We start from the raw sequence: 24471 nt of genomic DNA, 5'->3' as shown, positions 1-24471 counted from the left end.
CTGGCTGGAATGTGGTAGTGATCCATCTTGATCCGAGAAGATGAAGCCAACATCCTAGGGATGATAGAACAGCAAGTCAGAAGGAGCTTAGGTCCCCAACACTGTAAAGCTGTCATCTCCTCTCTGAACTGCTTATTATGCATTTGATGTCTGAGCAAGAAATAATCTTCTCACATGTTTAAGCAATTGTACACTTGGATCTCTGTGGCAATAGGAGTTTGACAAATGCACTTAGCACCACAGGGCAGTGTCAAGAGTCAGATGCTATGGTTAGTGGATTTCAGGGTGGAAACGCTGGGAAAGGCCTTTTGGAAGGAGTATCCTTTCAATGCCTAGGCATAAGGAATGTTTTCTTATGACACCAGCCCATGTTCCATGCCCACAGCCTTGCAGAAGGTACAGCCCTGTGTTGCTCTAGCAGATTACTGAATACAGGCTGTGCACCTCGAGGCAGCCAGTCCTTAAGTGATTCATTGCCTATGAGGTGGCCTGGTGTGGAATTATGGGTGGAACCATTGAATTATCTGAGAAATCTGAATGAAGAAACGTGGCATTTCAGGCAGTCACAGTGGAGTGTGATTAGGGAGAAGAGAGTAAAGCTGTGAAGTGGAGTGAGGCATAAGAAGAAAGGTAAAATTTGCATGAGTAGAGGTCAAAACAGGCTGAAACGGCTGGGCACGGTGGCCCATGCCTGTAATTCCAGCACTTCGGGAGGCCAAGGAGGGTGTGGATCATCTGAGGTCAGGAGTTCAAGACCAGCCTGGCCAATATGGTGAAACCCTGTCTCTACTAAAAATATAAAAAATTAGCCAGGCGTGGTGGCACGTGCCTATAATCCCAGCTACTTGGAAGGCTGAAGCAGGAGAATTACTGGAACCCAGGGGGCGGAAGCTGCAATGATCCAAGTTCACACAACTGAACTCCAGCCTGGGTGACAGAGCAGGATCCGGTCCAAAAAAAAAAAAAAAAAAGGCAATCTCTGCTCCTCCTGTTTGACAGACAGCCACATCTTGTCTCCCATCGCCAGTCACGTCCCTGAGACACCATGGGGAAGGTGAAGGTCAGAGTCAATGGATTTGGTCGTATTGGGCGCCTGGACTACTTTTAACTCTGGTAAAGTGGACATTGTTGCCATCAATGACCCCTTCATTGACCTCCACTACAGGGTCTACACGTTTCAGTATGATTCCACCCATGGCAAATTCCATGGCACCGTCAAGGCTGAGAACAGGAACCTTGTCATCAATGGAAATCCCATCACCATCTTCCAGGAGCGAGATCCCTCCAAAATCAAGTGGGGCGATGCTGGCGCTGAGTACGTGGTGGAGTCCACTGGTGTCTTCACCACCATGGAGAAGGCTAGGGCTCGCTTTCAGGGAGGAGCCAAGGGGGTCACACTTCCGCCCCCTCTGCTGATGCCCCCAAGTTGGTGATGGGCGTGAACCATGAGAAGTATGACAATAGCCTCAAAATTGTCAGCAATGCCTCCTGCACCACCAACTGCTTAGCGCCCTGGCCAAGGTCATCTACCACAACTTTGGTATCGTGGAAGGACTCATGACCACAGTCCACGCCATCACTGCCACCCAGAAGACCGTGGATGGCCCATCCTGGAAACTGTGGCGTGATGGCCACGGGGCTCTCCAGAACATCGTCCCTCTCTACTGGCGCTGCCAAGGCTGTGGGCAACATCATCCCTGAGCTGAACGGGAAGCTCACTGGCATGGCCTTCCGTGTCCCCACTGCCAACATGTCAGTGGTGGATCAGACCTGCCATCTGGAAAAACCTGCCAAATATGATGACATCAAGAAGGTGTGAAGCAACCCTCAGAGGCCCGCCCCCTCAAGGGCATCCTGGGCTACACTGAGCACCAGGTGGTCTCCTCCGACTTCAACAGCGACACCCACTCTTCCACCTTCAAAGCTGGGCTGTCATTGCCCTCAGCAACCACTTTGTCAAGCTCATTTCCCGGTAAGACAATGAATTTGGCTACAGCAACATTCATGGCCCACATGGCCTCCAAGGAGTAAGACCCCTGGACCACCAGCCCCAGCGAGAGCACGAGAGAAAGAGAGAGGCCCTCACTGCTGGGGAATTCCTGCCACACTCGGTCTCCACCACACTGAATCTCCCCTCCTCACAGTTTCCACGCAGACCCCCTGAAAAGGGAGGGGCCTAGGGAGCCCCGCCTTGTTATGTACCGTCAGTAAAGTTATGTACCACATAAAGTGTGTTTACTGTGTTATGTACCACAGTAAAGTCCCCTGTGCTCAGTAAAAAAGAAAAAAGAAAGGACAGGCTGATAGTGCGAGCAAGAAGGATCTATGAGGTAGAGAAAAGATCAAGAGCAAAGAGAAGAATACGCTTACGGAGTAGGTGCCAACCCTCCTTGCCTGAGACCTTCTCCCCAGTCCCATCCTGGATGCCCCTGACTGCAGCAGGAGCTGTCACACTCCGCAAGAAAACCTGGCCCCTGGCCATTGCAGGACAGTCACCAGACACTGCCTGGGCCCATGAGGTCCTCTCTTGGGAATTTTCGAGCAGAGATTTAGGAGATTCAGTCTCCTTCTGGCATCTGGACTGTATCATGCAGATCTCAGCTGCTGACGGCCAAGGTCAGCCTTGCAGGCAGAGGCGCCAAAGGGACTCTTCAGCCATAAAACCTAAAGCAGGTGGTTAGAGCAAAGCAGAGATAAGAACTTCCGGCTTCCTGGAGCAACCCTTGTTCCTTCACGAAGACCCCAGTAGATACCCACTCTCGAATTCCGTCACTCGTTTCTCTTTTCCCAATCTCCTCTCTGATCAAGGAAGGGCTGCTATCTGGGTCAGATACCACTCCGCTTTTGATCTGTAAAATGGGGGATAATCATTCCTCTTGTGTTTTGTTTTGATTTTTTTGTTTTGTTTTGGGGACAGGATCTCCCTCTGTTCCCCAGGCTGGAGTGCAGTGATGCAATCTCAGCTCATCGCAACCTCTGCCTCCCAGGTGCAAGCTACCCTCCCACCTCACCCTGCCCCCCAGTAGCTGGGACTACAGGTGTGTGCCACCACACCTGGCTAATTTTCATATCTTTTATAGAGACGGGGGGTCTCACTTTATTGCCCAGGCTGGTCTCAAACTCCTGGGCTCAAGCAATCCACCTCCTAAGGTGCTGGGATTGCAGACATGAGCCACCACACCCAGCCCCTTCCTCCGTTTTTACGTGTTTAGCTAAAATGGCCCCTATGATAGAACTCAGCATACGGTGGAGAATGTCCCCCTTACCCTGGCTGTTTGATTCTTTTTTCCTAGACCTGGGCCCATAAAAATAGCAGCTTGCCTTCACTGAGTGCTTAGAACTGCCCAGGCATCAGCCCTAAGGGCGTTGTATGAAGTTACTTATGTCTCATCATAACCCAATGAGCTAGGTATTAATGTTATCCCTGTTTTACATATGCAGAAACTGAAGCACAGAGAGATTAAGTAACTCACCTAAGGCCACACAGCCTAGTAAGCAAAGGATCTGGGATTTCAAGCCAGATGAGGCTCTGTGACCGCACTTCACTGCCTGCTTTGAGTCCAGAACGCTTTTTGCCCCCTTGCCAGTGACCCAGGCTGGGGAAGAGAGGTGCCTGGCTGCAGGCGGTGGACACTGCTAAGAGAACAAGGCTGCTTCAGGGACCTGAAACGAAGTCAGCAGCTGACCTGCATGTCCCACTGGGTGGCTCAGGACAAAGGGGACAAACAGGCAGAGTGTTTGGGACTGGAGGAGTTGAGGTATCAGGATGCCCGTGTGCTTAGCATTTCTGGGGAAGAAAGAGGCCTCTGTCCAGGTCACAGATGGTCTGAACCCCGCATTACCTCCATTGCCTCCCGAGGTAGGAGTTCTTGACAGTTCCAAATCCATTCCTTCACCCCTTCTCCCATTTCAGAGAGAGCTGGGCCTGGAACGGAGGAAGCCCAGCTGCTGCTGTCTGAGGGGTCCCGCCTGACTCCCTCTCTGACCCCCATCCAGCCCTCAGTCCTTTTTCGTGCTTGGGAGAGGTCTGGAAATGGCTCTGGGCCTCTGCTCTGAAGCAAGCAGAATAATTCTGTTGCTGTTTGGGGATTTGAGAGTACATTCTCCAATCTCATGTTGCCTTAGAGATGAGGGGATTTCCACTCCTCTCCCTGGAAGGGAAAACTACGGGAGAAAACTGTCCTTTGACACCCTCTCCCACAATCCCAGTGGTCAGATCCAGGGCAGGGATGGGGGGAAGCTCAGGCCTTGAACCCACAGAGAGGAAGCGGCTGCTATTCTCTCCACCCGTTGTGCGCTTAGCAGGGCTGGTCCAACTCAGTGCAGGATCGTGTGACTGCATGCGAGTGTTAGGATGGTCACTGTAAATCCTTTTTTTATTGTTTTCTTGAGACGGAGTCTTACTCCATCACCCAGGCTGGAGTGCAGTGGCGCTACATCAGCTCACTGCAACCTCTGCCTCCCGGGTTCAAGCGATTCTCCTGCCTCAGCCTCCCAAGTAGCTGGGATTACAGGCGTGAGCCATCGAGCCCGGCAATTTTTTTTTTTTTTTTTTTTGGTAGAGACAGGGTTTCACCATGTTGGCCAGGTTGGTCTTAAACTCCTGATCTCAGGTGATCCGCCTGCCTCAGCCTCCCATTTACAAGCATAAGCCACCATGCCCAGCCAATCTTTTTTTTTAGACAGAGTCTCACTCTGTCACCCAAACTGGAGTGCAATGGCTTGGTCTCCACTCACTGCAACGCCCGCCTCCCGGGTTCAAGCAATTCTCCTGCCTCAGACTCCCGAGTAACTGGGACTACAGGTGCATGCCACCACACCCAGCTAATTTTTGTATTTTTAGTAGAGACAGGGTTTCACTATGTTGGCCAGGCCTGGTCTCGAACTCCTGACCTCGTGATCTGCCCGCCTTGGCCTCCCAAAGTGCTGGGATTACAGGTGTGAGCCACGACACCCGGCCTATAGGATGGTCACTGTAAATTGACGTCATGCCCTTTTTTTGAGCTTTAGTCAGGAATAAAGTTGATGTCTGTCTATGGTATCCTATCTTTCAATTGGTTCCCAGCTTGAGAAATGAGAAAAGTGATGTTATTTATTGTTCTCATGCCCCAAGCCCCACACATTCCCTGGTCAGCACACTGGGCTTGTAGATGACGCCTAGCTTAGTCCAGCTAGGAGAAGTGGGATGGAAAAAGAGGGGTGCAGGTGACAGGGCAGATGAAGCGGGGCACTGCCACACCCAAAGGATGCCTGAGCCACAGTTGACACTGGCCCTGTTGAGGGCTCACTTGCCATTGCACGACTCAAGGGGGTGCCACCATTATGTCTATGAATGGTGCCTTCTGGAGCTGTGTTCCGGGAGCTGCCATTCACAGAAGACACAATGGTGCTCCCTGGAGTGGTACAACAGAGTGCCCTAGGTCCCAATGTGAGGTAGGACAGGGCCTCACAGGAGGAGAAATGGGGCATCCAGGCCTCGAAGTTCAGAGGTCTGGTCAGGTAGACAAGGGGACTGAGAGGCAGGGAAGACCATAGCAGGGTGGAGGGTTTGCCGCTCAAGAGCCTGTCCGGGAAGAGGAAGTCAGTGGTCCCAGATGGGGCTCAGCCCAAGTGGCAAAGAGGGCTGTAATTCAGGACAGCAAGAATTATGGAGTCACCTGGGTGCCAACCCAAGTCAGACCTGATCTGGTTTTGAAACACTCACATTTGAGAATGGGTGCAGTGGCTCACTCCTGTAATCCCAGCACTTTGGGGGGCTAAGGTGGCTGGATCACCTGAGGTCAGGAGTTCGAGACCAGCCTAGCCAATATAGTGAAACCCTGTGTCTACTAAAAAAAAAAAAAAATTTAGACAGGCGTGGTGGCACATGCCTGTAATCTCAGCTACTCCGGAGGCTGAGTCAGGAGAATCACTTGAACCCAGGAGGTGGAGGTTGCAGTGAGCTGAGATTGTACCATTGCACTCCAGCCTGGGCAACAAGAGCGAAACTCGTCTCAAAAACAAAAAACAAAAACAAAACAAAACAAAAAAACTCACATTGGAGGCCAGGCATGGTGGCTCACACCTATAATCCCAACACTTTGGGAGGCTGAGGAGGGAGGATCACTTGAGAACAGGAGTTCAAGACCAGCCTGGCCAAAGTGGCGAAACCCCATTTCTACTAAAAATACAAAAAAAATTAGCCGGGCATGGTGGCAGGCGCCTGTGGTCACAGCTACTGGAAGGCTGAGGCACAAAAATTGCTTGAGCCCAGGAGGCAGAGGTTGCAGGGAGCCAAGATTGCACCACTGCACTGCAGACTGGGTGACAGAACTCTGTCTCAACAAAACATAAAAAATGCCGAGCATGGTGGCTCACGCCTGTAATCCCAGCAGTTTGGGAGGGCAAAGCAGGCGGATCACCTGAGGTTAGAAGTTCGAGACCAGCCTGGCCAACATGGTGAAACTCTGTCTCTACTAAAAATACAAAAAATGAACTGGGCATGGTGGCGCGTGCCTGTAATCCCAGCTACTCAGGAGGCTGAGGCAGGAGAATTGCCTGAACCCAGGAGGCGGAGGTTGCGGTGAGCCGAGATCACGCCATTGCACTCCAGCCTGGGTAACAAGAGCGAAACTCCGTCTCAAAAAAAAAAAAAAAAAAAATTAGCCAGGTGTGGTGGTGGACACCTATAATCCCAGCTACTTGGGAGGCTGAGTCAGGAGAATCACTTAAACCTAGGAGGCAGAGGTTGCAGTGAGCTGAGCTCGTGCCATTGTACTCCAGCCTGGGCAACAGGAGCGAAACGCCATCTCAAAAAAATAAAATAAAATAAACACTCACATTCAAATCTAAATGGACATAAGAAAAACAAAAAACAAAATATAAAAACACTCACAGCCCAGCAGGGAACAGACATGGGAACCAAGGGGTCAGCTGAGCCAGGACTGAGCTGGGTCTTGAAGCACAAATAGGAAGGAGCTGACCCAGCAGAGATGTGGGGTGAGCATTCCAGGCTAGGGGTCCAGGCAGGAAGGAGCACCAGGATGTCCTCTGACAGCCAGCAGTGGGTGGCTACCTGGGGCTGAAGTCCTTGGGGGATTCCAATCACCTTAAAGGAGATTGTTGATTGGTAACTCACTACATTCATGTGCTTAACATAGATGCCAAGTTTGTTGAAGAGAGAATTTCACAGGCTTCAAGACCACAGCATGCCATGCTAGACCATAGCTTCAGAATCACCCCTCCTCCTTGAACTCCTCTAGGCTTCCCTTAGGTAAGCTGGAGGAGACGGGAGGGAAGGTGGATGGGGAGGCCACTGGTGCTCTGGTCCTCTTAGAAGTACTCAGAGTGTGCAAGTTGGCTCTCTTTAGAATATGTGCCAAGGCCGGGCGTAGTGGCTCCTGTAATCCCAGTACTTTGGGAGGCCAAGGCGGGCAGATCACTTGAGGTTGGATGTTCAAGACCAGCCTGACCAACATGGAGAAACCCGTCTCTACTAAAAATACAAAATGAGGCTGGACGCAGTAGCTCACACCTGTAATCCCAGCACTTTGGAGGCTGAGGCGGGCAGATACCTGAGGTCACGAGTTCAAGACCAGCCTGGCCAACATGGCAGAACACTGTCTCTACTAAAAGTGCAAAAATTAGCCAGGCATGATGTCGGGAGCCTGTTATCCCAGCTACTCAGGAGGCTGAGGCACGAGAATCGCTTGAACCTGGGAGGCAGATGTTGCAGTGAACAGATATCACGCCATTGCACTCCAGCCTGGGAAACAAGAGCGAAAACTCTGTCTCAGAAAACAAAACAAAACAAAACAAAACAAAAATAGAATGTGTGCCCAGCAGGCCAGGCATTGTGGCTCACACCTGCAATCCCAGCACTTTGGGAGGCCAAGGTGGGTGATCACTTGAGGTCAGGCATTCGAGACCAGCCTGACCAACATGATAAAACTACTTCTCTATAAAAAAAAAAGTACAAAAATTATCTGGGCATGGTGGGGCATGCCCGTAATCCCAGCTACTTGGGTGGCTGAGGCACGAGACTCACTTGAACCCGGGAGAGGGAGGTTGCAGTGAGCCGAGGTGGTGACACTGCACTCTAGCCTTGGCAACAGAGCAAGACTGTTTCAAAAACAAACAAAAAAGCCTGGGCACCATGACTCCAGCCTGTAATCCCACCACTTTGGGAGATTGAGATAGGAGGACTGCTTGAGCCCAGGAGTTTGAGACCAGCCTGGGCCACATAGCAGCATAGCAAGACACCTTGCTATGCACAAAAAAATTTTTTAATTAGCCAGGCATGGTGGCATGTGCCTGCGGTCCCAGCTACTCAGGAGGTTGAGACGGGAGGATTGCTTGAGGTTTAGCCTTGACTCCTTTATGGGCTAGAATAGATATCCAAGATCTGAACAGACCTCCCCCCACCTATTTTTGTTTTTTGAGATGGAGTCTCGCTCTGTTGCCCAGGCTGGAGTGCAGTGGTGCACTCTCCACTCACCACAACCTCCACCTCGGGTTCAAGCAATTCTTCTGCCTCAGCCTCCTGAGTAGCCGGGATTACAGGCATGCACCACCACGCCTGGCTAATTTTGTATTTTCAGTAGAGACAAAGTTTCTCCATGTTGGTCAGGGTGGTCTCAAACTCCCTACCTCAGGTGATCCACCCGCCTCAGCCTCCCAAAGTGCCGAGATTACAGGCATGAGCCACCATGCCCAGCCGGACTTCCCTTTAATTTCTTAGAGCCCACCATGGTTCATATGAGTATTTGTTGGTGGACAAGTCACATATGATTATATCAGTGACCTTTTCCACACCCCTTCTGGTCTGTGTGCAGTCCTGAAGCAGGAGGCCTGTCCTGCTCTGCCAGTGATTATCCTGTTGCAAACATCAGGCAAAATAAGCAGGTGGGATAAGGATGCAGTGGGATAGGGACAGCTGATGAGCTTGGAAAGGTCGGGCAATGCTGCTTAGCACCCAGCCTCTGTTTGAGAGAGACTCAGACATGCCTGGCCCTAGAAGAGAAGGCCTAATATGTTGCTTTTTAAAAATTTTTTATTATTTTTTATTTTTTGAGAGGAAGTCTTGCTCTGTCACCCAGGCTAGAGTGCAGTGGCACAATCTCGGCTCATTACAACCTCCGCCTCCCGGGTTCAAGCGATTCTCCTGCCTCATCCTCCTGAGTAGCTGGGATTACAGGCGTGTGCCACCATGCCGGGCTGATTTTTGTATTTTTAGTAGAGACAGGGTTTCACCATCTTGGCCAGGCTGGTCTCAAGCTCCTGACCTCGTGATTCACCCACCTCAGCCCCCCAAAATGCTGGGATTACAGGCATGAGCCACAGCACCCAGGCTTTTTCTTTTTTTGTAACAGAGTCTTGCTCTGTCTCCCAGGGTAGAGGGCAGTGGCACAATCTCAGCTCACCGCAACCTCTATCTTCCGAGTTCAAGCGATTCTCCTGCCTCCACCTCCCAAGTAGCTGGGATTACAGGTGCATGCCACCACACTGGCTAATTTTTGTATTTTTTGTGGAGACAGGGTTTCGCCACATTGGCCAGGCTGGTTTCAAACTTCTGACCTCAGGGGATCTGCCCACCTCAGCCTCCCAAAGTGCTGGGATTACAAGCGTGATCTTACTACCAAGCCCGGCCTAATCTTAACTTCTAAGCAGGAAGGACTTAACTCCCTGGGATGGAACACCAGACCTGATTTGCCTAGAAACTTTGGGTGTGGGAGATCGGGGAGTGTATCCACAATCTTTGTAAATTTAATAATGTTTTGAATACTCTTGGAGAGGCCTCCATGTACAGAAAACATGTAGTAAATCACTGAAATGAAGGAAATATTCCTTATTTTTGTTTGTTTTTCTCTAGATGACCTCTCTTTTACAAAAATCTATTTTCCAAAAGACAGTACTTGTCACTGGCTGGGTGCAGCTGGGTGCTGCCGTAATCCCAGCACTTTGGGAGGGTGAGGCAGTAGGATTGCTTTAGCCCAGATCAAGATCAGCCTGAGACCAACCTGGGCAACAAAATGAGATTCCATTGTTACAAAAAAAAGAATTAGCTGGACGTAGTGGTGTGCTCCTGTAGTACCAGCTACTTGGGAAGCTGAGTCAGGAACATAGCTTGAGCCAAGGAGTAGAGGCTGCAGTGAGTCATGATTGCACTGCTGCACTCTAGCCTGGGTGAGAGTGAGACCCTGTCTTTAAAAAAAAAGAAAAAGAAAATGCTAGTCAGTATTTTCCACTGAGTACCTGCTACCCAGGTGGGTAAGGTAGGTAAAGTGAAACTCAGCTTTCCAGTAACAAAACAACAGTTCTCTATAATTTGTCTGTTAATTGTGAACAACATAAAAAGATCTATAGGGGTGAACAGCCCTATTCTTTCCAGAACGTATCTCTCATCAATGCTTCCATTCAATTACTCATTTAGTATTAGGAATGAGCGAGGCTTCTAAGAGCAGGAGTCATCACCAACATTCTCACTTCCTCACTTTTCTTTCATTCCTTCACCACATGTAGCTTTTTATTTGTTTATTTGTTTGTTTTAAATAGAGATGGGGGTCTAGCTATGTTGGTTAGGATGGTCTTGAACTCTTGGCCTGAAGCAATCCTCTTGCCTCGATTTCCCAAAATACTGGGATTATAGGCATGAGCCACCATGCCCGGCCCACATGTAGCTTTGACCTGGGATTTTCTGTAGCCCAGTGTGACTTTGTTCCTTGGCTTCTGCAGTAATGCTCCCAGGTCTTCCTCCTCAAGAACTCTATCTTAGGCTCCTCTCTGAATCACGTTAAGAGGTTCCATCCCATTTTCTTCTTTTCTTCTCTTCCCTCCTCTCCCTTAGGACCCCCAGGACTACTTTCATCCAAACAACTTCCACACCCACATCCCTGACTTCTGCAGAGCTCCATCTCACCTGACTCATTACTGATCTTTTTTTTTTTCAGTTGTATGTGTGTGTGTTCTTTCTTTCTTTCTTTTTATTTCATCTTGCTTTGTTGTGTGTTTCCTTCCTTCCTTCCGTCCTTCTTTCCTTCTTTCCTTCTTTCCTTCTTTCCTTTCTCTTTCATCTCACTTTGTTGCCCAGGCTGGAGGGCAATGGCTTAATCTCGGCTCACTGCAACCTCCGCCTCCCAGGTTCAAGCAATTACTGTGCCTCAGCCCCCCAAGTAGTTGGGATTGCAGGCCCACTACTTTTTGTAGAAACGGGGTTTCACCATGTTGGCCGGGCTGGTCTCGAACCCCTGACCTTGTGATCTGCCCACTTGGGCCTCCCAAAGTTCTGGGATTGCAGGTATGAGCCAATGCACCTGGCAGTGTGTGTGTGTGTGTGTGTATGTGTATGTGTGTTTTGCTTTGTTTTTGAGACAGTCTCACTCTGTAGCTCAGGCTAGAGTACAGTGGCACAGTCTCGGCTCACTGCAACCTCCGTGTTCTGGTTCAAGTGAATCTCGTGCTTCAGCCTCTGGAGCAGCCGGGATTACAGGCATACGCCACCATGGCCTGCTAATTTTTGTACTTTTAATAGAAATGGGGTTTCACCATGTTGGCCAGGCTGGTCTCGAACTCCTGGCCTCAAGTGATCTGCCCACCTCAGCCTCCCAAAGTGCTGGGATTACAGGCGTGGGCCACCGCACTGGGCCAGTACTGATCTTGTAGGAGTACCCTGCTCAATGCATCTGACCCCATGGTGCTGGCATCTGCTGAACCCCTTCTGAGGTCATGGCATCCTGCCTTAAATAAAACTCATCTTTAGTTCCCACCTCCTACAGAAACTCTCTGAACTCTAGCTTTGGATTCAAGATGCTGTGTGGTTTGGCTTCCTTCCCAGCTTCCAAATACCCACCACCATCCTGCTTATCGTACCCTCCAGGTAGGCAACACCAAGTTTTCCCAACCTCTGAGAATTTGCTTGTGTTGCACCCTCTACCTACTGTGATCTTTTCGTACCCAATGTCCGCATGCTCAGATCTCACTCAGAGTTCTCCAGTCCTTTGGATGTAAGATGCCAAAATACCTTGACCAGCAAGTCCCAAAAGGCCATCTCCAGTGGGTGTGATATCCTAGAGAGTCAGCAGGTGGCACAGAGGAGCTCATATCAACGACCTCAGGAAAATTAACTGCCACTACAGAAAAAAAACACCTGGGCCAGGTGCAGCACCCACGCTTGTAATCCCTGAGGTGGGTGGATTGCTTGAGGTCGGGAGTTGCAGACCAGCCTGACCAACAAGGAGAAACCCTGTCTCTACTAAAAATACAAAATTAGCCGGCTGTGGTGGTGCATGCCTGTAATCCCAGTTATTCGTGAGGCTGAGGCAGGAGAATCGCTTGAACCTGGAAGGCAGAGGTTGTGGTGAGCTGAGATCACTCCATTGCACTCCAGCCTGGGCAACAAGAGTGAAACTCTGTCTCAAAAAAATAAAAAAATTAAAAAAAAAAAAATGAAAACTCATCTTTCAAGTTAAACAATCAATAAAATAGATTCAAAGAAAGTAATAAGGTTAAAATCAGAAGTTAATGACTAAGAAAACACAAAAATTGAATGTGTAAATCTGAAAACTAGTTTACTAAACAGTATGGGTGTCAGTAGCTAAACAAGGAAAAAAAGGAGAAAATTTTAAAAAGGACGTAAAATTAGAAGCTTGCTCTCTATATATAGAAAATATAGATAAAGCCCAGCACGGTGGCTCACACCTGTAATCCCAGCACTTTGAAAGGCCGAGGCAGATGGATTCCCTGAGCTCAGGAGATTGCCTGAGTCTGAGACCAGCCTGGCCAACATGGTGAAACCTCATCTCTACCAAAAATACCAAAATTAGCTGGGTGCAGTGGTGTGCGCCTGTAATCCCAGCTACTCAGGAGGCTGAGGCAGGAGACTCACTTCAACGTGGGAGGCAGAGGTTGCAGTGAGCCAAGATTGTGCCATTACACTCTAGCCTGGGCAACAAGAGCAAAACTCCATATCAAAAAATATAGATAGATAGATAGATAGATAGATAGATAGATAGATAGATAGGTAGAAAGATGATAGACAGATAAGATATGAGTCTATTGCTGGGCGCGGTGGCTCACACCTGTAATCCTAGCACTTTGGGAGGCCAAGGTGGGCGGATCACCTGAGGTCAGCAGTTCAAGACCAGCTGGCCATCATGGTGAAACCCCATCTTAAAAAAAAAAAAAAAGATATTAGTCTATTATTATTATAACCTAACACATTTGAAAACTCAAAACTGGTGATCTTCTATGAAAATATATATTAACAAAATTGGATTGAAAAGAGAAAGCCTAAACAAATTAATAACATGGAAGAAATTAAGATAATTACTCTCAGAAACTCTAGTTACAGATCATTTTGAAGCCACCCTTGCAAAGAGAGAAATCTGACATGGCTGACTCCATCTTGCTTCCAGCCTCACAGCTTGGCTCTCCTCGCTTATTCCTGGACATAGGCCAAGGTGACCACTGGAAGAATTTATGGTTTAACTTTGAAGCAAGGATGATAACAGTGCTTCCCTAAAACTGGTTCCTGTCTTGTTTGGGAGCTGAAACAATCTTTGTAAAACTAAAGAAAGTCCACAAGATTAGGATAATAGGAGGGGCCTGAATTCTGCTAAAATATAGATAGGCATAGTTTCTCTACTCTTTTTTTTTAATCTCCGCCTCCCGGTTAGCTGGGATCACAGGCACTGCCTCAGTCTCCAGAGTAGCTGGGATTATAGGCACGAGACACTGCACCTGGCTAATTTTTGGTAGAGACAGTGTTTTGCCATGTTGGCCAGGCTGGTCTCAAACTCCTGACCTCAGGTGATCCACCCACCTCGGCCTCCCAAAGTGCTGGCATTATAGGCGTGAGCCACCTTGCCTGGCCGGTTTGCTTAGGAGTCATGTGGCCAATGGTCACAAAATTTGCGATTTTCCCAATTGTTCCTATAGATAACATCACTATTGTATAACCTAGATTGGTCTTTTGAGCTGTTTTTGCAGACTTTTGTGTTCTTGAAATTGATTGATTCCACCTTGTGACTCATGATTCAACCAGTCACGTGCCCCACCCCACCCCACTCAGAAGGGGACTCAGTGTATGAAGATGCTTTGTATCCCTCTATGATTGCATCCCCAACCAATTGGCAGCACTCATTCTTTTGTCCCCTGCCCTCCAAACTATCCTTGAAAAACCAACCTCCGGATCTTTTTGGCAACTGATTTGAATGATAACCCCAGTTCTTCCATGTGTCTAATCTTGCATTAATTAAACTCTTTATTTACTTCTATACCACAGTCCCAATGAATTAGTTTTATCTGTGTTCAGTGGGCAGGAAGAACCTGTTTGGTGATTACAGTTTCATGTGTGACTCTTTCAATTACTGAAACAACAGATATTTTTTATGCTGTTTAGACTGTTCAAGAGAATAGAGAAATAACTCCAAAATCCGAAAGGATTTAATCCAAAGGAAATAACTCCAAAATCCAAAACATCACTAATCTAAGAACCTAATAAAGACAAAACTGCAGACCAGTTTTACTTGTGAAAAGAAAAAGATGAAAAGGAGAAAAAGTTTTGAAAAAAAAGAAGAAATATGGCCGGGTGCGGTGGCTCACGCCTGTAATCCCAACACTTTGGGAGGCCGAGGCAGGCAGATCAAGAGGTCAGGAGTTCGAGACCAGCCTGGCCAACATGGCAAAACCCCACCTCTACTAAACATACAAAAAAAATTAGCTGGGCATGGCGGCACATGCCTGTAATCCCAGCTACTTGGAAGGCTGAGGCAGAAGAATTGCTTGAACCTGGGAGGCGAAGATTGCGGTGAGCTGAGATTGTGCTACTGCACTCTAGCATGGGCGACAGAGTGAGACTCTGTCTCAAAAATAATAATTAAAATAAAAAATAAAATTCCAAACCCCCAACTGACTGAACGGACCCCCTGTTGACCGAAAAAAAAACCCTGGAAAAACCTCGGAAACTGAATTCACGGCCATCATGGGATGAGAGATTGGACTCGCCTGGTTACCCATATCCCTTCCCTCGCTAAAAGTCATCATGTTTCCTTCCCTGAGGGCTAAACAGAAACTAGCCTTTTCAAGAGACTATTACCATATCCGCCCAGGTACAGAACAAAGACAAAACGAGATAATCGATAATCGCTTTTTCATTGTTTCCTGAGATAAGATGAGATTGATGGTTCCTTCACTCCTACCTGAGAGGCCTTGCTTTGCTTTCTCTATTCCCTTATTCTTCAGAAGTTCACTTTATATATATATATATATATATTTTTTTTTTTTTTTTTTTTTTTGAGACAGAGTTTCACTCTTGTTGCCCAGGCTGGAGTGCAATACATGATCTCAGCTCACCACAACCTCCAACTCCCGGGTTCAAGCGATTCAGCACTTTGGGAAGCCAAGGCAGGCAGATCACTTGAGGTCAGGAGTTCAAGACCAGCCTGACCAACATGGAGAAACCCTGTCTCTACTAACAAAAAAAAAATTAGCCAGGCATGGTGGCTGGTGCCTATAATCCCAGCTACCTGAGAAGCTGAGGCAAAAGAATGGCTTGAATGCAGGAGGCAGAGGTTGCAGTGAGCTGCGATTGCTCCATTTGCACTCCAGCCTGGGGAACAAGAGTGAAACTCCTTCTCAAAAAAAAAAAAGCCAATCTGCATGTAGATCGATGGGTGCAGTACAGTGAAAATAATACAAACAGAAGTGTTCTAATCACACTAGCAGTCAACACTGAGCGTCACAAAGTTCCATTTTTTCCCCATTAAAATGTGTTTTAAATTATGCCCTTTGTTGCCAGGGAGAGGCGAAAAGCTAGCTCTCTCAGTTGAGACAGTATAAATCACTGTTTCGTTTTTATTTATTTATTTATTTATTTATTTATTTATTTATTTATTTATAAAGATAGGGTTTCATCACGATGGCCAGGCTGGTCTTGAACTCCTGATCTCAGGTGATCCACCCACCTTGGCCTCCCAAAGTGCTAGGATTACAGGCGTGAGCCACCACGCCCGGCCAAATCACTGTTTCTGAAAGCAATATGGGTAATGTTTAGCACAAACCATAAAATGACCAGGCCCTTTGATCCATTAATTACAGTCCTGCTAGCCTGTCCTACTTACCATAAGGGTGGGGTGGGGAAGGAGGATAGGACTAAATAAAGAAAACTCTTATTCATAAAAAGTTATTTTTGTCGGTGGCTCAAGCCTGTAATCCCAGCACTTTGGGAGGCCGAGGCGGGTGGATCACGAGGTCAAGAGATCGAGACCATCCTGGTCAACACGGTGAAACCCCGCCTCTATTAACACAAAAAATTAGCTGGGCATGGTGGCGCGTGCCTGTAATCCCAGCTACTCAGGAGGCTGAGGGAGGAGAATTGCCTGAACCCAGGAGGCGGAGGTTGCGGTGAGCCGAGATCGCGCCATTGCACTCCAGCCTGGGTAACGAGCGAAACTCCGTCTCAAAAAAAAAAAAAAAAAAAAAAAAAAAAAAAAAGTTATTTTTGTATATATCTTGATTAGAAACAGAAGAACCACAAGGTCCAATGGTTACTTTAGAGGGAGGATTTATTTAATTATTTATTTATTTATTTTTTTTGCGTTTTAAAAAAAATTTTTATTTATTTATTTATTTTTTAATTTTCAAGACGGGGTTTCACCATGTATGTCAGGCTGGTCTTGAACTCCCGACCTCAGGGAATCTGCCTGCCTTGGCCTCCAAAGTGCTTGGATTACATGCGTGAGCCATCACGCCCGGCTTTGCTTTTTCTTTTTTTGTTGTTTTTTCTTTTTTGTTGTTGTTGTTCTTTTTTTTAATTTTTTTTTTTTTTTTTTTTTTTTAGAAGGAGGATTTAATTTAAAAATTGGCCGGGCTCAGTGGCTCAGGACTGTAATCTCAACACTTCAGGGGGCCGAGTTGGACGAACTGATCACCTGAGGTGAGGAGTTCGAGATCAGCCTGGCCAACATGGTGAAATCCATCTCTACTAAAAATACAAAGAAAAATTATCCAGCGCCTATACTCCCAGCTACTAGGGAAGCTGAGGCAAGAGAATCGCTTGAGCCCGGGAGGTGGAGGTTGTAGTGAGCTGAGGTCTCGCCACTGCACTCCAGCCTGGACAACAGAGCGAGATCTCCACTCACTGCAACATCTGCCTCCGGGGTTCAAGCGATTCTTCTGTTTCAGCCTTCTGACTAGCTGGGACTACAAGCAAGGGCCACCACACCCAGCTGATTTATGTAATTTTAGTAGAGACAGGGTTTCATCATATTGGCCAGGTTGGTCTTGAACTCATGACCTCGTGATCCTCCCACCTCAACCTCCCAAAGTGCTAGCTAAACATTACTTTTCTTTTTCTTTTTTTCTTCCTTTCTTTTTTTTTTGAGACAGAGTCTTGCTCTGTTGCTCAGGCTGGAGTGCAATGGTGTGGTCTCGGCTCACTGCAACCTCCACCTCCCCAGTTCAAGCAATCCTCCTGCCTCAGCCTCCCAAGTAGCTGGGATTACAGGTGCCTACCACCATGCCTAGCTAATTCTTTTTTTTTTTTTTTTTTTTGTATTTTTAGTAGAGACAGGATTTCACCATGTTGGCCAGGCTGGTCTCGAACTCCTGACCTCATGATCCACCTCCCCCCCGCCCTAGATCCCCCAAAGTGCTAGGATTATAGGCATGAGCCACCCTAACATGCCCCCCAACACACACCCCCACACCCCCCCACACGCCTGGCCTACTTTTCATATTCTTATGCAAAGTTAAGCAAATAATTGAAATATCCCTATTTGTTTATAGACTTGGGTTTGCCTGTTGTATAATAAAATCTCTAGACTTCTTCAGTGTCTCATTTGAAGTGTGAGACTCCTCAGTCCTCTTTCTTAGGCTTTCAGAGAACACAGTATTGCCAGTTTCATATAACTCATAAGCCTTAACATTCGTTAATGTCTGCTTTTCCCATTAAGACCATAAACTCTATCAAGTCAAGGAATGTCTCTCTTGGCATAAAAGCATTCGGCCGCTGGTATTGAGTTCACATCCTCCAATAGTACAGTGAAAAGAGAGATGGATGTTACAGTCCTTACCAGCCTGGAATTTTGCTGCCTGGCTTTTATATTAACATATAAGAAACATAAATGTTTGCACACTGTCAAATAAAAACTAATAATAGAAAAGTCAAAAATATGGATTTTTTAGTATCTCTAAGTCCCAGCAGGCATGGTGGCTCATGCCTGTAATCCCAGCACTTTAGGAGTCCGAGGCGGGTGGATCACCTGAAGTCAGGAGTTTGAGACCAACCTGGCCAACATGGTGAAACCTCGTCTGTACTAAAAATACAAAAAATTATCCAGGTGTGATGGACCACGCCTGTAATCCCAGCTACTCGGGAAGCTGAGGCAGGAGAATCGCTTGAACTCAGGAGGCAGAGGTTGCAGTGAGCTGAGGTTGTGCCACTGCACTCCAGCCTAGGCAACAGAGTAAGTCTTTGTCTCAAAAAAAAAAAAAAAAGAAAAAAAGAGAGAAAGAACAAAAGATATTAATCAGCAATTCACGGAAGACAAACTCTAAATAGCTGAAAAATAAATGGAGAGATTCTCAACTTCACTGATTTTGGAAATAGATGCTCGGTGCCGCAAAGAAAAATTAGCACGGAGACAAAGGATCTTTCAGCAATGCAATTTTTACTTCCTGGACTGCATGAAGGGTACCCTCACTAGCCATCATGCCATGGAAGTATAATGAACAAAGGAAAACCCACAAATTTATCCCTTATGCATTTGGGGTCGTCCTTACTGCTGTGTCTGATCTCTGTTGGCTGGAGCCAGACCTCACAATCTAAACTAAAACCCTATTGGCTAATAATTTAAAACTTTTCTAAACAGGTAAAAGCAATGGAGAGCGGGACATGCCTGTGAGCACGTCCAGCACAGATATCTTGGTTAAAGTACACTGACATTGAATGTACTGCATGCCTATAAGCATGGCCTATCTAACAGCTACATAGGATAGGGCTTAACAAAGTTATTAGCACACTTATCTTTAACTAGAAAGGAAACTTTAGGTTGGGCACAGTGGCTCATGCCTGTAGTCTCAGCACTTTGGGAGGCCGAGGCAGGTGTCGCCTGAGGTCAGGAGTTCGAGATCAGCATGGCCAACATGGTGAAACTCTGTCTCTACTAAAAATACAAAAATTAGCCAGGCGTGGTGGCCCATGACTGTAATCCCAGCTACTTGGGAGGCTGAGGTAGGAGAATCACTTGAACCCAGGAAACAGAGGTTGCAGTGAGCCAAGGTCACACCATTGCACTCCAGTCTAGGCAACAAGAGCGAAAGAAAGAAAGAAAACTTTAAAAAGGAACTTTTCTACTTCCCACAACTAATCAAACAAATACAAATTAAAACAAAGCGATATGGTTTTGTGCTGATAAAAATGAGAATGCCAGGGAGGATATGGGGAAATACATATTTCATCCTAGGCCTTCAGGTAGAAGAGACAATGGTCAAAGCATACATGACAATAGAACTCTGACCAACAACTTCTGCAGCAATCACTGGGGAAGCCAGATCACTACCTTTGCAGCAATTGGCCCCAAAGGGTCAGAGTTGGTGAGTGACAGCCAATTCCCCTATCATTTTTTCCCTATGTTTGCTCCGATTTCCAACTCAAGACCAAGCAGAGAAAATCAGATATGCTCCTCAAAGTCATCACATAAGAAATCCGACTTCTAGGTAGCTTCCCCATACCAACAACTTCCAATCAGAGGACATAAACACCTTTTTATTTCACTATGAAGCTTTTCCACTCCCCCGACTGCCCCTGAGTCTCTGCTAAACACTAGTGATGGTGGCTGCCTCCTTTGTCAGAGCAAAGTCTAAATTATTTATTTGTGTGTGTTTTGTTTGTTTTTAGACAGAGTTTTGCTGTTCTTGCCCAGATTGGAGTGCAATGGTGCAATCTCAGCTCACTGCAACCTCTGCCTCGTGGGTTCAGGCAATTCTCCTGCCTCAGCCTCCCAAGTAGCTGGGTACAGGCCTACACCACCACGTCTGGCTAATTTTGTATTTTTAGTAGAGATGGGGTTTCACGATGTTGGCCAGGCTAGTCAAACTCCTGGCCTCCAGTGATCCACCCGCCTGGGCCTTCCAAATTGCTGGGATTACAGGCGTGAGCCACCACGCTCTGTCAAGCAAGATCTAAATATATAGCCTGGGTTTCTCCCCATTTGCGTGGTCTTCACTCACTTTCACGGTACTACACTCACTTATATAAATTAAGAACACATTCAGCAGGGCTCAGTGGTTCAAACCTGTAATCCCAGCACTTTGGGAGGCCAAGGCAAGTGGATTACAAGGTCAGAAGTTCGAGATCAGCCTGGCCAAGATGGCAAACCTCCATCTCTACCAAAAATACAAAAATTAGCTGGCACAATGACAGGCACCTGTAATCCCAGCTACTTGGGAGGCTGGGGTCGCTTGATCCTGGGAGGCGAGGTTGCAGTGAGCTGAGATCTCACCACTGCACTCTAGCCTAGGTGACAGAGCCGGACTCCATCTCAAAGAAAAAAGAACACACTCACAAAATGATGGATTTTAGAAGATATGCATATCTCCAAGGATTTATATGACACAAAGAGTAGGTGAATACTGGGAGGCAGAGGAAGAATGAGTGAGGACTGAGGATAAAGGGGAAAATCAAGAGAGGGACCCTACCTAGACTTGATCGAGTAGCAGGGACAGAAGATTCTCAACTCTATCTACTTCTTGCACTGGAATTCTCTTTTCCCTCAGCCTTGGAAAAAAGCAGCTTAATTACTATATTCATTTAAGTCCCACAAGAAAAGAGGAGTCTTGACTTAATATAAATATCTCAAAGTGGTCAGGCAAGGTGGCTCACACCTGTAACCAGCACTTTGGGATGTTAAGGTGGGCTGATTGCTTGAGCCGGGAGTTTGAGACCAGTCTGGGCAACATGGTGAAACCCTGTCTCTACAGAAACACCAAAAAATTAGCTGGGCATGGTGGTGCATGCCTGTGGTTCCAGCTATTTGGGAGGCTGAGGCAGGAGAATCACTTGAGCCTGGGAGGTTGATGCTGCAGTTAGCCATGACTGTGCCACTGCACTCCAGCCTGGGTGAGAGTGAGACCTTGCCTCAAAAGTAAATAAATAAGTCGGGCCAGGCACGGTGGCTCATGCCTGTAATTGCAGCACTTTGGAATGCCAAGGGGGGCGGATCACCTCAGGTTCGGAGTTCGAGACCAGCCTGACCAATATGGTGAAACCCTGTCTCTAAAAAAAATAAAAATAGGATGGGGAAAATGTGGCATATATACACCATGGAATACTATGCAGCCATCAGAAACGATGAGTTCGTGTCCTTTGTAGGGACATGGATGAACCTGGAAACCATCATTCTCAGCAAACTGACACAAGAACAGAAAATCACACACCTTATGTTCTAACTCATAGGCAGGTGTTGAACAATAAGAACACATGGACACAGGGAGGGGAGCATCACACACTGGGGTCTGGCGGGGGAAACTAGGGGAGGGACAGCAGGGAGTGGGGAGTTGGGGAGGGGTAACATGGGGAGAAATGTCAGATATTGGTGATGGGGAGGAAGGCAGCAAATCACACTGCCATGTATGTACCTATGCAACAATCCTGCATGTTCTTCACATGTACCCTCAAACCTGAAACACAATAAAATATATATTTTAAAAAAATAAAAAATAAAAATAAAAGTCAATGTAAGCATTCATGTTGGAGGCTACTGCAGAGGTGCAACTTTTCTGTCTCTCAAACTGGCTGCTGCAAATAAATCGGCCAGCAGATTCCTGTGGCTTAGCCTCTTCTAATCCTCTACCCACCAAAATCTCTGCAGCAAACGTTATTAGTCTAGGGAACAGCAGCGTGTGGGAGATGAATTGGGTTCATGACTACTGTATTTGTTTTGTAGGGCTGCTATCACGAAGTACCACAAACTAGCTGACTTAAAACAAGAATGTATTCTCTTGTGGTTCTGGAGGCTAGAAGTCTGAGACCAAGGTATTGGCAGGATCATGCTCACACCAGAAGATCGAGAGAAGATCCTTTCCTCGTCTCCTCTGCTTCTGGCTGCTGAGAATGCATGGTGTTCCTTGGCTTGCAGAAGCATCACTCCAGTCTCCAATCTGCCTTATCTTTGTTTGGCCTTCTCTGGATTATGTGTGTGAATCATTTTTTTCTTCCCCCCTGAGGACACCAGTCATTGATTTAAGGCCCACCCTAATCTACTATAATTTTTTTTTTTTTTGAGATGGTGTTTTTCTCTTGTTGCCCAAGCTGGAGTACAATGGCACAATCTCGGCTCACCACAATCTCCGCCTCCTGGATTCAAGCAATTCTCCTGCCTCAGCCTCCTAAGTAGCTGGGATTACAGGCATGTGTCACCACGCCCAGCTAATTTTGTATTTTTAGTAGAGATGGGGTTTCTCCATGTTGGTCAGACTGGTCTTGAACTCTTAAACTTAGGTGATCCACCTGCCTTGGCCTCCCAAAGTGCTGGGATTACAGGCTTCAGCCACTTCGCCTGGCCTATAATCTCATTTTAATTTACCCAATTACATCTGCAGACTCCACTTCCAGGTGAGGTGACACTCCAAGGTTGAGTGGAGGGCACTACTGAACCCAGTACAACCACCTGCTGTCCTTTCAGGTGTTCCTGGGGTGATCAGTGCAGTGTGGAGTGGTGCTTTGTCAACAACCCCATCTGCCAGTTCTTACGGCATAAATTTCTCCAGTCCATACCTCCCTCTTCACTCCAAATCTTCCAGGAGGAATTAAGTCATTTCACCTCTCCTGAAATCTCTCATCTGCTTCCAGCTGTTAGAGATAAGCACCCCTCTCTGTAGCATGCCCACGGTACTCTCCCCACGGCCACTTTCAAGGTACCAGCATGAAGTCAGTGCATCTAGAGCAGTAAAATGCACAGATGTCTCTTCCACCAGAGCCCCTCAGCACTGCCCAAAGTGGGACACTCTTTACTCTTAGTAGCTTCTACTGGAGACTCTGTCTTCTGACATAACCTCACCAAAAACCACAGGAGATACTAATTATCCTGCTTTTATTTTTTTTGAGATGGCGTCTCACTCTGTCGCCCAGGCTAGAGTACAGTGGTGCCATCGACCCTAGCTCACTGAAGCTGCAAACTCCTAAACCTAAGTGATCCTACAACTTCAGCCCTCCAAGTAGCCAGGACTACAGGTGCAACACACCTGGCCAATTTAACAATTACTATGTAGTCCAAGCTGCTCTCAAACTCCTGGCCTCAAGCAATCCTGTCACAGCCTCCCAAAGTGCTGGGATTATCAGCCATCATGCCTGGCTTGATTTTTTTTTTTTTATTTTTGAGACAAGTTTCACTCAGTCTCCCCGGCTGGAGTGCAGTGGCACAATTTCGGCTCACTGCAACCTCCACTTACCAGATTCAAACAATTATCATGCCTCAGCCTCCCAAGTAGCTGGTACTACAGGCACCTACCACCACGCTTGAGTAGTTTTTGTATTTTTAGTAGAGACGACATTTCACCATGTTGGTCAGGCTGGTCTCAAACTCGTGATCTCAGGTGATCTTCCTGCCTCAACCTCCCAAAGTACTGGGATTACAGGTGTAAACCACTGCGCCCAGCCTGATTTTTATATTATACCAGTTATGCCAAGATGCTACTCTTGGGATGAAAGGCACATGAATGCGACTATTCTTGCAACTTCCTCTGGGTTTGCATTATTTCACAATTAAAAAAAAAGAAAAAAAACTGGAAAAAAAAATAAAGACTATGTAAGCCAGTCAAAGCAAAGCAATGCAGCACAGTAGAAATAAGTGAGGCAGCTACAATTAGTATTTCCATTTTCCCAACCCAAACAAACATAGCCTTCCGCCAGGCATGGTGGCTCATGCCTGTAATCCCAGCACTTTGGGAGGCAGAAGCAGGTAGATCACGAGGTCAGGACTTCAAGACCAGGCTGGGCAGGATGGTCAAACCCTACCTCTAGTAAAAATACAAAAATTAGCCAGGCGCAGTGTCAGGCACCTGTAATCCCAGCTGCTCCGGAGGCTGAGGCAGGAGAATAGCTTGAACCCAGGAGGCGGAGGTTGTATTGAGCTGAGGTCGTGCCATTGCACACCAGCCTGAATAACAAGAGTGAAAACTCTTAAAAAAGGAATATACTAAATTTTTCCTAGTAGCAATCATGACTAAAACACGCCCTTCTTAATTTCTTCACTACTCATATATTGCTTTTTTTTTTTTTTTTTTTGAAACAAAGTCTCACTGTCAACAGGCTGGAGTGTAGTGGCGTGATCTTGGCTCACTGCAACCTCTGCCTCCGGGGTTCGTGATTCTCCTGCTTCAGTCTCCTGAGTGGCTGGGACTACAGGTGTGCGTCACCATGCTTGGCTAGCTTTCTTGTATTTTTAGTAGACAGGATTTCACTATGTTGGCCAGCTTGCCTAAACTCCTGACCTC

General features: G+C 47.1%; 1 pseudogene; it reads left to right on the top strand.

Annotated features, from left to right (window-relative positions):
- The first annotated feature begins 454 nt into the window (after positions 1-454).
- LOC105710187 (glyceraldehyde-3-phosphate dehydrogenase-like) lies at positions 455-1898 on the top strand (annotated as a pseudogene).
- Positions 1899-24471: the final 22573 nt, after the last annotated feature.

The sequence above is a fragment of the Aotus nancymaae genome, unplaced genomic scaffold (assembly GCF_030222135.1).
Source record: "Aotus nancymaae isolate 86718 unplaced genomic scaffold, 86718_ANA_hifiasm-v0.15.2.pri h1tg000007l, whole genome shotgun sequence".
NCBI lineage: Eukaryota > Metazoa > Chordata > Mammalia > Primates > Aotidae > Aotus > Aotus nancymaae.
The sequence above is the reverse complement of the archived record's forward strand: the minus strand, read 5'-3'. Positions and strand labels throughout refer to the sequence as shown.